Raw genomic sequence first — 12,622 nt, 5'->3', positions numbered from 1 at the left:
TTTTAAAATTTCTTTATTGGGGCATTAATGTTTCACATTCAACAGTAAATACAATAGTTTGTACATGCATAACATTCCCCAGTTTCCCATATAACAATACAGCCCCCACTAGGTTCTCTGTCATCCTTCTTGGACCTGTATTCTCCCCACCCAGCCACCCACCCCAGAATCTTTTACTTTGGTGCCATAAGCCAATTCCATTTCAGATTCTACTTGTGGTTTTTTTTTTTTTTCTCTTCTTCTGATCTTGTTTTTCAAATTCTGCCTGAGAGTGAGATCATCCCATATTCATCCATTTCAAATTTTTTGCCTTACAACCATATCCAGTATCAGTATGCATTTACTTTTGATTCAATGATCTAATTGTGTTTGCTGCTGCCTGATTATCATGATATATTCAACCTTTTTTTTTCTGAGATGCAATCTTCTGAATCTCTCTTCTCATTCCATTACCTGGTGAAGTTGCTCTTGACATTACAACCAGCTTAAACAAAATGAAGAACACTTGAGGAAACGTTGCACAAACCCAGGAACTTATAGTTTTATGAGTACAAATATTTTAAGCTTCAAGGATCCCCTTGTCCTTAGAATATAAGCAACAGTAGAGTATGGGTTCTTCTTCTTTATTTTTTTAAATTTTATTTTGTCCTCTGTATCCAGAACCTAGAGTGATATCTGTCAGATAGTTCACACTAGAATTTATATTGAATTAATAGACAAAAAAAGTGGGCACATTTTCATTGGTGAAAAAATAATAACCTATAAGTGATCATGACAGAAATATAATCAAAGGTTGCATCGTGTGCTGACTTGCTGTTTTTTTAGGGAGTTGCCTCAAAATCATCCATTTCTAGTGGCATAAATCCTCCGATTTTTCAAATTAAAAACTAGGTATAGATGGTACAATAAATGGTATTTATTATGCATAATTACAAAATGGACTATGCAATATTTTGAAACAAGTCCATGAATTAAGAACATAGCATTGCATGCAGTATATCAACATATAGGATGCAATAATACTACATGAAATGCATGACATATGGCATGCCAGACTGTGTGCATGTGGGGTTGTGTACTGATTTGATGAATGACAAAATCATGGAAAGTAAGGCTGAGGATAATATGCTGCTGACATTATATATTTTCTTCATTTGTTTCATGTTTTTCCGGACTTTTCAAACATTTTGACAATGAGTGCTATTTGAGTATTTTTGTTTGTTTGTTTGTTTTCCTTCCAGGATTATTGCTGGGGCTTGGTGCCTGTGCCACAAGTCCACTGCTCCTGGGGGATTTTTTTTTTCTCTTTTTTTTGCCCTTGTTGTTTTATTGTTATTGTGGATATATTATTATTGTTGTTGGATAGGATAAAGAGAAATAGAGAGATTAAGGAAAGACAGAGAGGGGGAAAGACAGACACCTGCAGACCTGTTTCACTGCTCCTGAAGTGACTACCCCTGCAGGTGGAGAGCCAGGGGCTTGAACCGACATCCATAGGCTGGTCCTTGGGCTTTGCGTCATGTGCGCTTAACCTGCTGCACTACCGCCAGATCTCCGCTACTTTAATATTTAAAACAAAAGACAGTCATTTTTAAGGCTATATTTTCTGGACACAAAAAATGAGAACAAAACTATAGAACTTGAACTTGAGACTTTGTGGTGATGTCGGTTTGTTTTCAGTGCTATAAACCTAGAATGTATTGATTGTAAAGTCTTATTTCTATGGCCTTGATCAAACTACTTAACTCTCTTTAATTCCTCTGAAAATTGTGTAATATAGTAGTATTGACTATTATGAGTCATTGCATTGATTACCTGCGGAAATGCTTATGCCTAGCATACTGTTTAGAACAAAACAATTATTTCATAGCTAATAGGTAATAGCAATAACAGTCTGTGTTATGTACCATAATAATCAAATGACCATTCATTTTAAGTTTATCTTTCCTTTAATGGTCCATGCATCTTCACTACTCAATATATTAATAATAAACAAAATTCTTTTAAAAGCACAACTGACCCTGGAAAAGTTCAATTGATCCACACTCATAATTTCTAAATGGTAATTTGAGCAAGTCAGAAATTTTAGCTGGCATTTGACGTTACTGAATCGATGGACTCTCCAAAGTTACCATTAACTTTGATTACTGACGTTTAAACAAGTGCTTCTTTACTAGAAAAATATATATTTCACTTATAATTGTACCTTAGATTTAATAAACAGCAGGAGGGCCAGTCTCCCTTACGTAGTTTTCTGTATCTGAGTGCTCATAGTAGCTACTCTGTGAGAGGAGATCTAGAGAGCCTGGCTATGATTTCAGGATACGTGAGATTAAAACATGATGGAGTATGAAGAAAGAAAACAATTTTCTTCGAGTTTCCCCTCTTTGTTCTTTTTCAAAGCAGGATTTGACTGAATTTTCTCGGGCTAGCTTCACGGGCAGGAGAGAGACAACCAGGGACTCATAGCTGAGTGGTACGCAGTTCAGTCTTTATTCATGTGGAACACAGCACAAGCTAAGCTATCTCTAATCTCTATCTAGTCCTTATATATCCTGAGGCAGAAGAGTCAGGTCTGAAGAGGATGTACGTAGGCTAGGGGGTGGGGAGAAGGAAAAAGCGTGCAAAATAGTGAGGATTAAACCAATGCCCTGGAGGCAGGGTAGTGCTTAGTTACCAGTAAGCAGGGGGGATTAAACAAATGAAACAGAAAGGGTCTTAGAAGCAGAATTTAGAAGCATACCAACAGAATTTGGAGTAGGGCACCAAAGTAAAAAGCCTGGGTTGAAGGTAAGGGTGGATATACCGCTTCATGGGGCTGGGGGTTGGGGGGATGAAATGTAACACAATCTTTTGGTGGTGGGAATGGTGTTTATGTACACTCCTATTAATTTCAAAGTCTCCTTTACCTTTGCCTTACACAAATTTGTGCTGTGACACTTCTTGATACAATTACATATAATCTCATATTCAAGAATCAAGATCCTAATTACTCTGCATTTGCATTTAAGTAATGAGAAAGCCTAACAGATCTTGCTCTCTGCTGGTTCAGATTCCCTAATGCGTACTAACTGTTCTGAAGGTTCAATTATGATAAGCAGAAAGTGTGGCTATGCTGATCAGTGAGAGAGTAAGAATCTGCATTTCGAAATATGAGCATTTTCTGCTCTAGAAGTATCACCCAAAAATCAAATTGCCACACTATTACTCCCCCATGAGCAAGTGATGGAGACTGATTTGGCTCTTTGAAGAAGCTTGTCGTGTAACGAAACAAAAGAAAAGAAACAGACAATCCCAGCAGTGATGTGCATCTATAATTGCTACATTTTTATGTTAAACTATTGCTTCAAATCAGCAGGTCGGCTTGCAATAACATGAAGGTTAACAGAGAATATTAAATACATGCATTTAATATTTTAGCTTTGGTTTTTTGCCACAAGAAATTACGGTGGGGGGGCGGCTGGTGGTGTTCTTGTTTGAGTGCACATATTACAATGCACAAGGACCCAGGTTCAAGCCTCCAGTCCCCACCTGCAGGCAGAAAGCTTTGTGAGTGGTGAAGTAGTGCTGCAGGTGTCTCTCTGTCTCTCTCCCTCTCTATCACCCTTTTGATTTCTGGCTGTCTCTATCCAATAAATAAAGATAATAACAAATAATAAAAAATAAAAAGTACATTTGAGAATATAAGTAGAATGCTGTTCCATCATTTGACTTCATCTAGATTTTTAACAATAATGGTATCATAAACCGTTAATTGAGTATTGGAAAACAGAACATAAAGGAGACTAGTATTTTACCCACTGATTAAAAGCTAGTACATTAGGGAGTCAGGTGGTAGTGCAGTAGGTTAAGTGCATGTGGCGCAAGGGCTGGTGGCAAGATATGGGTTGGAGCCCCTGGCTCCCCACCTGCAGGGGAGTCGCTTCACAAGTAGTGAAGCAGGTCTGCAGGTGTCTTTCTCTCCCCCTCTGTCTTTCCCTTCCCTCTCCATTTCTCTCTGTCCTATCCAACAACAACGACATCAGTGATAACTACAACAATAAAACAAGGGCAACAAAAGGAAATAAATAAATAAATGTTTTTTTAAAAGCTAATACTTTGAAGAAAATAGGCAAGTTATATGCCAATAGGAAAATCAAGCAATAAAATATACCTCGTGCTTCAATGGTATTCAGCTCAATAATTCCGAATAGCTTTTTATGCTTTCTGATTTTAATGATCAAAGTCATGAATTGAAAGCAAATTTTTAATAAAATTGAATTACACATAATTTTACTTTGAATAAAGCATTATATAAACATGAATAGTAGTCTAAATAATGTCCCTCTGCAATAGCAGGGTCTAAAATATTAATATAAGCACAAGCCAATTTATTTAAAGAAAGTATCCTAGGGAGTTGGGTGGTAGTGCAGCGGTTAAACTCACGTGGTGCAAAGCGCAAGGACCTGCGTAAGGATCCTGGTTCGAGCCCTGGCTCCCCATTGATATGCTTCTAAATTCTGCTTCTAAGACCCCTTCTGTTGCATTGCTTGACGTTGTGGTCTATTTTCATAATGGTTGTTTTCATTGGTTTAATCCCATTTAAAGCCACGGTCTCTTTACATAAACCACTTTTAACTAAGCACTGCCCTGCCTCCAGGGCATTGGTTTAATCCTCATTGGTTCATGATGTCTTTTTGCTCTGCCTCCTCTTGTAGTCACTCTGATTTCCACCAGTCTCTTTAGGCTCCACTCTCTCTACGTCGCATCCTGTTTCCACCCTACCTGGCAAGTATATATACAGCTGCCCTTCTGTTTTAACACACTTGGAATTGCCTTCTGACTCGCATAGTACCAGTGTCTCTCCTGCGAAGCTAGCCTGGCAATAAAGATTGAACTGCGTCCCACTCAGCCATGAGTCCCTGGTCATCTGTCTCCCACCTGTGAAGCTAGATTGACAAATGGCACCCAAACAGGGACTCGCATATGGCACCCAAAGCAAATGGCACCCAAACAGGGACTGGCAACTCCCCACCTGCTGGGGAGTCCCTTCACAGGTGGTGAAGTAGGTCTGCAGGTGTCAAAAAGAAGAAGAAAATAGCCTAAATGTTATTTTTTTCTTTTAGATAGTCAATGAATGAGTGAGAAAGAGGTCATATATGTGGGTTGAGTATTGTTTCTGTAACATCTTCTTTCTCCATCTCCCCCCTCTCTCTAAAGATATCTATATATTTTTTCATTTTTTTAATGGTCCTGCCTTCTCTTCCTAAATCACACCTATACCTATTTCTCATTGCTACTCTCAAATCTCCTTCTTTTTTTCCTCTTCTCTGTTTGGGTCTCTATGGAATTGGAGTTTAGAACCCTCTGGTCATTTTCCCATATTTCTTCCCCCAGGGGGCATATGATCCAAAATTCTTTATGGAGGGCAGAAGGTTGTATTTCTGATATCTGTTTCTCCATTGGACATGGGTATGGTGGCTGGACCCATACCCACAGTTTGGTTCTGTCTTTCCCTAGTGGAGTAGGACTAGAATTACCACTAGAAGTTATTCTTAAAGTGGGTAAGGCAAAAAATTTGTGATATCCTGGAAAGTACTGGCACAAGGTTTTGCCTCCTTGCTGCTTTGCAGGGAGCAGACTGTAGTGAGGTCGGTGCTTTAAGTCCCCTTAGTTTCCTGTTCCCTCAGTATGTTGACCATAGCAATTGAGGGCTTATCAGTTTCCCATTATTCCTTTCCCTCTAACAGGGTGTCACTTTCAGAAAGGCTGGTGATGGATGCCTCCTGTTTGCTGGATGCACTGATTCATTTCATTTTATTTATTTTATCTCTTTTGCCACCAATGTTATCGCTGGGGCTTAGTGCCTGCACTACAGAATCACTGTTCCTGGAGGCCATTTTTTTCTTTCTTTTTCTTTTTTTTATTCTTTCTACTTTTAGTTGACAGAACAGAATTAAAAGATGAAGGTAGATACAGAGGGGAGGATAAAGGTATCCACCTGCAGACCTGCTTCTCCGCCTATGAAGCAACTCCTCTGCAGGTGTGGAGCCAGGGGACCGAACCAGGATCCTTGCGCAGGTCCTTGCACTTCACACCATATACGCTTAATCCTCTGTGCTACCACCCAACTCCCTCTGATAAAGCAAATTTAATGAATAATAAAATAAAATAATAAAAACAAAAACAAAGAACATAAATATAAAATCAAAACAAGAACATTGCATTAGCATTGCATAGGGACACCATTCTAGTGCTATTGAAAGCACGTTAGAATTTTGAAAAAAATTAAAACAATTTCTACTCCTCTGAAAAGGCTAGAGATTTTATAATAGCATTTAAAATTATGTGAAAATTATGAAAAGGAATTATTGGGGTTTCTTTGTTTCCAGGAGTAATCATAGGTTATAAATTGAATATTATTTGTATAATTGAGACTAAAATCTGTGTTAATCTATTACATTATATTCTAGAAGTCATGGAAAAATAATTAGTACAATTGAAATACAGATAAAACATTTAGAATGATTATTTGATCAGTGTCCATCAATTATTTCAATATAAGTGATTCATATTAATTGTTGTAACTTTCACTGTGACTTTAATTTATTTGACTCAAAGAATGGAGGAAATTAACAAAAGAGAAAATAATGAATTCCTACCAGTTTAGCATAAGGAGAAATAATTGAAATTCAGTGAATCCAACTCTGTCTGCATATAAAGTTATGTCTCACATCTAAATTAAACAAATTAGCTAGAAAGAGTTAATGCAGCTTCCTTCCAGACGCACAGTTCTTAATAGTGAAGAACAGTTTATGAACTGGGTAAATCTGGCCTATAAACCCAAGAGCCTTAGCAGAGTTCAATTCATACTTCCTTTTTTTTTTTTTAATAGCTTAAGATCTAAAGGTATGGAAAATTTGTAAAAATTTCCAAAGTACTTAGAAATAGTTAGAGATTCAATCAAGTTAGTTTGCACTCTCTACAGAACAAAGTTTTAAAGTCGGTGTCATAACATTTACAGATGTCAGCTGTAAACATACTCAGCATGCACTTCTTCTTCTTCTAGTGTTTGCCCTTCTTCCGTAGCCAGTCAACAGCATCAGGTTGAAAGCTGTCAGGAGCTGCTTGTTGCTGGCTTTGAAAGTGACTGGGATCCATGTGGATTCAGTCGGCTAGGAAGGATCGTCAATTTCCCCAATGAATGGGTACTCACGGGATGCACCACGAGAAGGTTGATCCAATGCATCCCAGTATGCACTAATGCATCCTTTCCCAATGTTATACATGTACTGATTCTTGCACAGTTACAGTGCTTCACTTGCTCCTACGTTTTTGCTTTCTCATATTTAATATTTAGTAGAAAAGGCATGTCTGTATTTCCATTTATACTATTTACCATTAATGATGTAGTAAGAACTTTTTTCTTGAATTATATGACTATTTGTAATTATTACTTGTCATTACTAAATAATTATAAATTATTACTTGTCATTACTAAATACATTCTAGGGGGTTGAGTGATGGTGCACTAAGCACACATAGTACAAAGAACTAGGATACATGTAAGGATCCTGGTTTAAGCCCCTGGCACTGGGTTGCTTTAGAAGTGGTGGAGCATGTCTGCAGGTGCCTATCTATCTTTCTCTCTCGCTCTTTCGCTCTCTATCTCCCCCACCTCTCTGTTTCTCTCTGTCTTAGCCAAAAAAAAAAAGAAAGAAAGAAAAAATGGCTGCCAGGAGCAGTGAATTCTTAGTACAGGCACTGAGCGCCAGCAATAACCCTAGAGGTAATAAATAAATAAATAAACAAATAAATTCTACTTTCTAAATTAAACATATAGTAATTTGTTTTAAAACAAACATGTCAAATTACTAGTGAAATAGTATCACAATACTTACTCTTCGTACTAAAATAGGACATAAAAACATTAATTCCCCAATAAGGAAATTAAAAATAAATAAAATAGAACATAATAGTACATAAATGTGATTCTGATCATAATGCATGTATTCTCTAACTACAGAATAACTGATATATATTCCTTGATAGTATATTCAGAATGTAAATATTCATAAATATAGTATTTGTCAAAGTCTTCTTCAATTAGTATTCCAACTTTTGTTTAGTGAATGAATTAATCTTAAACTTTACCTATAGTGTCAACGTGATCATCCTTTTGTTAATTTCACTATGTATGTATAATAGGCAGAAATATTTTGGATATTATGTTAAACTCAAGAGGTCTGTTGAAGACAAATAATTTAATTCTTCAAGGAATTTGCATAGCAGGAACTTATTTTCTGAGTTCCAATACATACATGTTTAATATATATCATATTATTTCTTTTATTATACATATATGGATAGATGATAATTCTTAATATTACACTGTCATATCACTAGTAACAAGTATCTACTGCAATATATGTATTTAACAGTATTTTTTAATAACTATGATTGAATAAGATCCTTGTACTTAGTCTAATAAGATAATATTTTCAATTTTGCTAAAATAGTTTAAAATATAGACAATGCACACTTCATACATTAATTTAGAGTTTTGTATAGTATGTATTGCTTTAGGACAATTAAATGTACAGAGTTTCTACATAATAAATTTTATTCTATACTTTACATTAAAACATGCAGACTAATCTAGCCAACTTCTTTCTTTCTTTCTTTCTTTCTTTCTTTCTTTCTTTCTTTCTTTCTTTCTTTCTTTCTTTTTGTTGTGGATGTATATAATGCATGGATGCCATACTTTATTTTCAGAGAAGCTTAGTGCACATCACACATATTTGCCATACAATGAAAACCTTTCTGAAACGAACCTGGTTTTGCATTATGCACATACATTCACCTTTAACACCTGAGATTTCTAACCATAGCGCACAGAGTAATAACAAGAATTTTGCCCAAACAGGATGCCTCCAGCTCCAGCCATGTCAGCCTATAACAGGTTACATGAAAAGCCACTTCATTTATGGTGACACTTAGGATCCAGTTGTCTTTGTACATGATGAATTAGTTTCTTGGGCCAGACTACAGTGAGCACACATATCATGTGCAAGGAACCATGTTTGAGCCCCACCTCCCCACCTCCAGAGGGGACATCACAAGCAGTGAAGCAGATCTGCAGGTCTCTGTCTTTCTCCCTCTTTATTTTCCATCCCCTCTCAATTTCTCTCTGTCCTGTCAAGTAAAGCGAAAAGAAGGGTGAAATACTAATGATAGCCACAGGGGCAGTAGTCTCATGGTGCCAGCACTGAGCCCCAGCAATCACCCTGGTGGCAATTAAAAGAATGAGTTAGTATCTCAACAGAACACAGATACAGAAAATCACCTCCAATAAATTTTAAAGCTTACTGACCCACAGTGTGGCCAATTAGATATTGCTTCTCCTATATATATATATGACAGGTGCTAGCTCTACAACTAGCTTATGAAAGATGAATATTTCCAGATTGTTATTTATGTAGCTTTCTCTTCTTTTTTTGGTTTATTTATTTATTTATAAAAAGGAAACACTGACAAAATCACAGGATAAGAGGTGTACAACTCCACAAAGTTCCCACCACCAGAACTCTGTAACCCATCCCCTCCCTTAATATCTTTCCTATTCTTTATCCCTCTGGGAGTATGGACCCTAGGCCATTATGTGATGCAGAAGGTGGAAGGTCTGGCTTCTGTAATTTCTTCCCCACTAAACATGGGTATTGGCAGGTCAATCCATACTCCTAGCCTGTCTATCTCATTCCCTAGTGGGGCAGGGCTCTGGAGAAGCGGAGCTCCAAGAAATGCTGGTGGTTTCATATGTCCAGGGAAGTCAGGTTGGCATCATGTTAGCATCTGGAACCTGGTGGCTGAAAAAAGAGTTAACATATAAAACCAAACAAATTGTTGATTAATCATGAACCTAAATCCCAATACATATGTTATCTACTCGAGTATTTAAAAATACATGTATGCCCACTTCCTTATTTAAAATAAACATTTTTGTAAAAGCTTCTGTTTATCTAGTTTCCTATAAATGGGTCCACTATGTAAATAGGGGTGAACTTGTCTCATTTAGAGGTACTACTTTAATAGTTGAAATTGCCAGAATCAATTAACAACTTAAGAATTCCTCCTACCTTCTTTATCAAATCCTGCTAGATTGTGGGAAAGCTCAATTTTCTAAAACTATTTTTTTTATTTCTTTCATTAGGGTTTTAATGGTTTACAGTCTACAATAAAATACAATAGTTTGTATATATATATAATATATATATATATGTATATATATATATATATATATATTACATTTCCACATAACAATACAACCCCCTAGTGGTCTTCCTCTACCATCATGTTCCAGGACCTGAACCCTCCCTGCTACCCCAGACTCTTAATTTGGTGCAATACACCAACTCCAGTCCAAGTTCTGCTTTGTGTTTTCCCTTCTATTTTTCAACTTCAGTCTATGAGATCATCCCATATTCATCCTTCTCTTTCTGGCTTCTCTCACTTAACATAATATCTTCAAGCTCCATCCAAGTTGGAGTGATGTAGGGAAATTCACCATTTTTAATAGCTGATTGTTGGTATGCATGAGACCCCTTCTGTTTCATTTGGTTTAAATCCCCCCTGCTTAACACTATTCTATTTACATAACCACTTCATTCTATTTACATAACCACTGTTAACAAGTTCCACCCTCCCTCCAGGGCATTTGTGGTTCAGTGATAGGATTCTCGCCTAATCTGCCCCCTCTTTGTCACACTCTGATTTTCACCAGTCACTTTTCTCTCCACCCTCTCTATGTCACATCCTGTTTCCACCTTACTTGGCAAGTATATATAAAGACAGCATTGTGAGTTTTAGACTACTGTACTTTGAGTTTAACTTAGCTCGTCTTAGATTGTGCTGCGTCCTGCATAAATAAAGAGATACTGCCTACAACCCAGCCATGAGTCCCAGGTCGTCTGTTACCCGCCCGTGAAGCCAGCCCAGCAAAAACAACTTAACCCAACGAAAACAACAGCTGATCAGTATTCTATGTGTATATATACCATAACTTCCTTACCCACTCAACTGTTGTTGGACCCTTGGGTTGCTTCCAGGTTTTGGCTATTACAAATTGTGCTGCTATCAACATAGGTATACACAAATCTTTTTGGATGGGTGTGTTTGGTTTCTTGGATATATCCCCAGGACAGCAATTGCAGGGTCATAGGGTAGGTCCACTTCTAGCTTTCTGAGAGTTCTCAGGATGGCTCTTCACAGGGGTTTGACCAATTTACATTCACACCAGTAGTGCGGGAGTGGTCTTTTGTCCCCACAACCTCTCCAGCACTCGTTTCTGCTATCTTTTCTGATGTATGACATTCTCACAGGAGTGAAGTAATATCTCATTATTTGAATTTCTCTAAAAATCAATGATTTGGGACATTTTTCATATGTTTATTTGACTTTTGAACCTCTTCTAAAACTATTTTAGGTGGTATATATATATTTTTAATTTACCTGCTTTGCATAGAGACAGAGAACAATTCAGAGGTAAGGCAAGATAAAGAAGAAGAGAGACAAAGAGATCCCTGCAAAATTGCTTTACCATTTATGAAACTTCCCCCCAAAAACTGGGAACTAGTGCCTTAAACCTGGGTTTTTGCATGCTGTAACATGTGTGCTCAATGAGATGTCCTACCACCCAACCCTGTTTTCTAAACTATTGTTATTTCAGCCTCATGGAGGGAAGCCTGCTATGGGATTGATAAGTGAGCACAATGATTAGATTAATTTTATGATGACCACTGGAATGTAGTCATAGGAAATTCATACTTGCCATATTATTTTTGTCAGATTCATCAATACACAAATATTAGCTTGATCTTCTTTGCCTGACTACTGCATCTCCTAGACACCTATAAAGGACAGATAAGAGTACATGACTATACATTAAAGACTATACTGTAAACCATTAACCCCCCATAAAACAAAAACATAGATGTTATTCTTTTTTTTTTTAATATGAAACGCTTCACAAATTTATGTATCATCCTTGCGCAGGGGCCATGCTAATCTTCTCTGTATCATTCCAATGTTAGTATATGTGCTGCCGAAGCGAGCACTATGTAACTTTTCAAGGAAAGTGACACTGGAATTTCAGTTGTGAAGAATAGCAACACAAAATGCTGAGAATTGAGTCCTTTTATATTAGTTTTAGAAAAGGTAATTTCTTAAAATGCACATCAATATCCCATTGAAATTGTATTATTTCTATGCTTTCTAGATGTCCCTTGCAAAAGTCTGTACTGTCATTACACAATACCAAACAACTTATTTTTAGTTTCCTGAAATCTGATTTAAATTATAAATATGGAATTAGAATATTTTCTCCCTTGTTTTTGAGGTAATCTTGGCTTACAAAACCATAATTGAATTTGAAGTGTGATTTCACATCTCATCAGAATGTGCAAATATACCACACCTACTACCAAAGTGCGCGGTCTGTTAGATTCCTGGAAAACTAGCCCCACCCCATTTCAGAGGTCTGTCTTCAATGAAATTTGCTTGTACCTTTTTTTCCCTCCATTTGATAAGATTGTTCTCTAAGGTAAATAATAGTTTGAATTTTGCATAAGCATCTTATAAAGTGTCT

General features: G+C 36.8%; 1 non-coding gene across 1 annotated transcript; it reads right to left on the bottom strand.

Moving 5' to 3' along the window:
• Positions 1-11,985: 11,985 nt before the first annotated feature.
• LOC132538797 (U6 spliceosomal RNA) lies at positions 11,986-12,092 on the bottom strand. The gene has a single exon (XR_009550120.1). It is a non-coding gene; the product is annotated as a U6 spliceosomal RNA (small nuclear RNA).
• Positions 12,093-12,622: the final 530 nt, after the last annotated feature.

Source organism: Erinaceus europaeus, chromosome 5, assembly GCF_950295315.1.
Source record: "Erinaceus europaeus chromosome 5, mEriEur2.1, whole genome shotgun sequence".
In the NCBI taxonomy this organism is placed as follows: Eukaryota; Metazoa; Chordata; class Mammalia; order Eulipotyphla; family Erinaceidae; genus Erinaceus; species Erinaceus europaeus.
The sequence above is the reverse complement of the archived record's forward strand: the minus strand, read 5'-3'. Positions and strand labels throughout refer to the sequence as shown.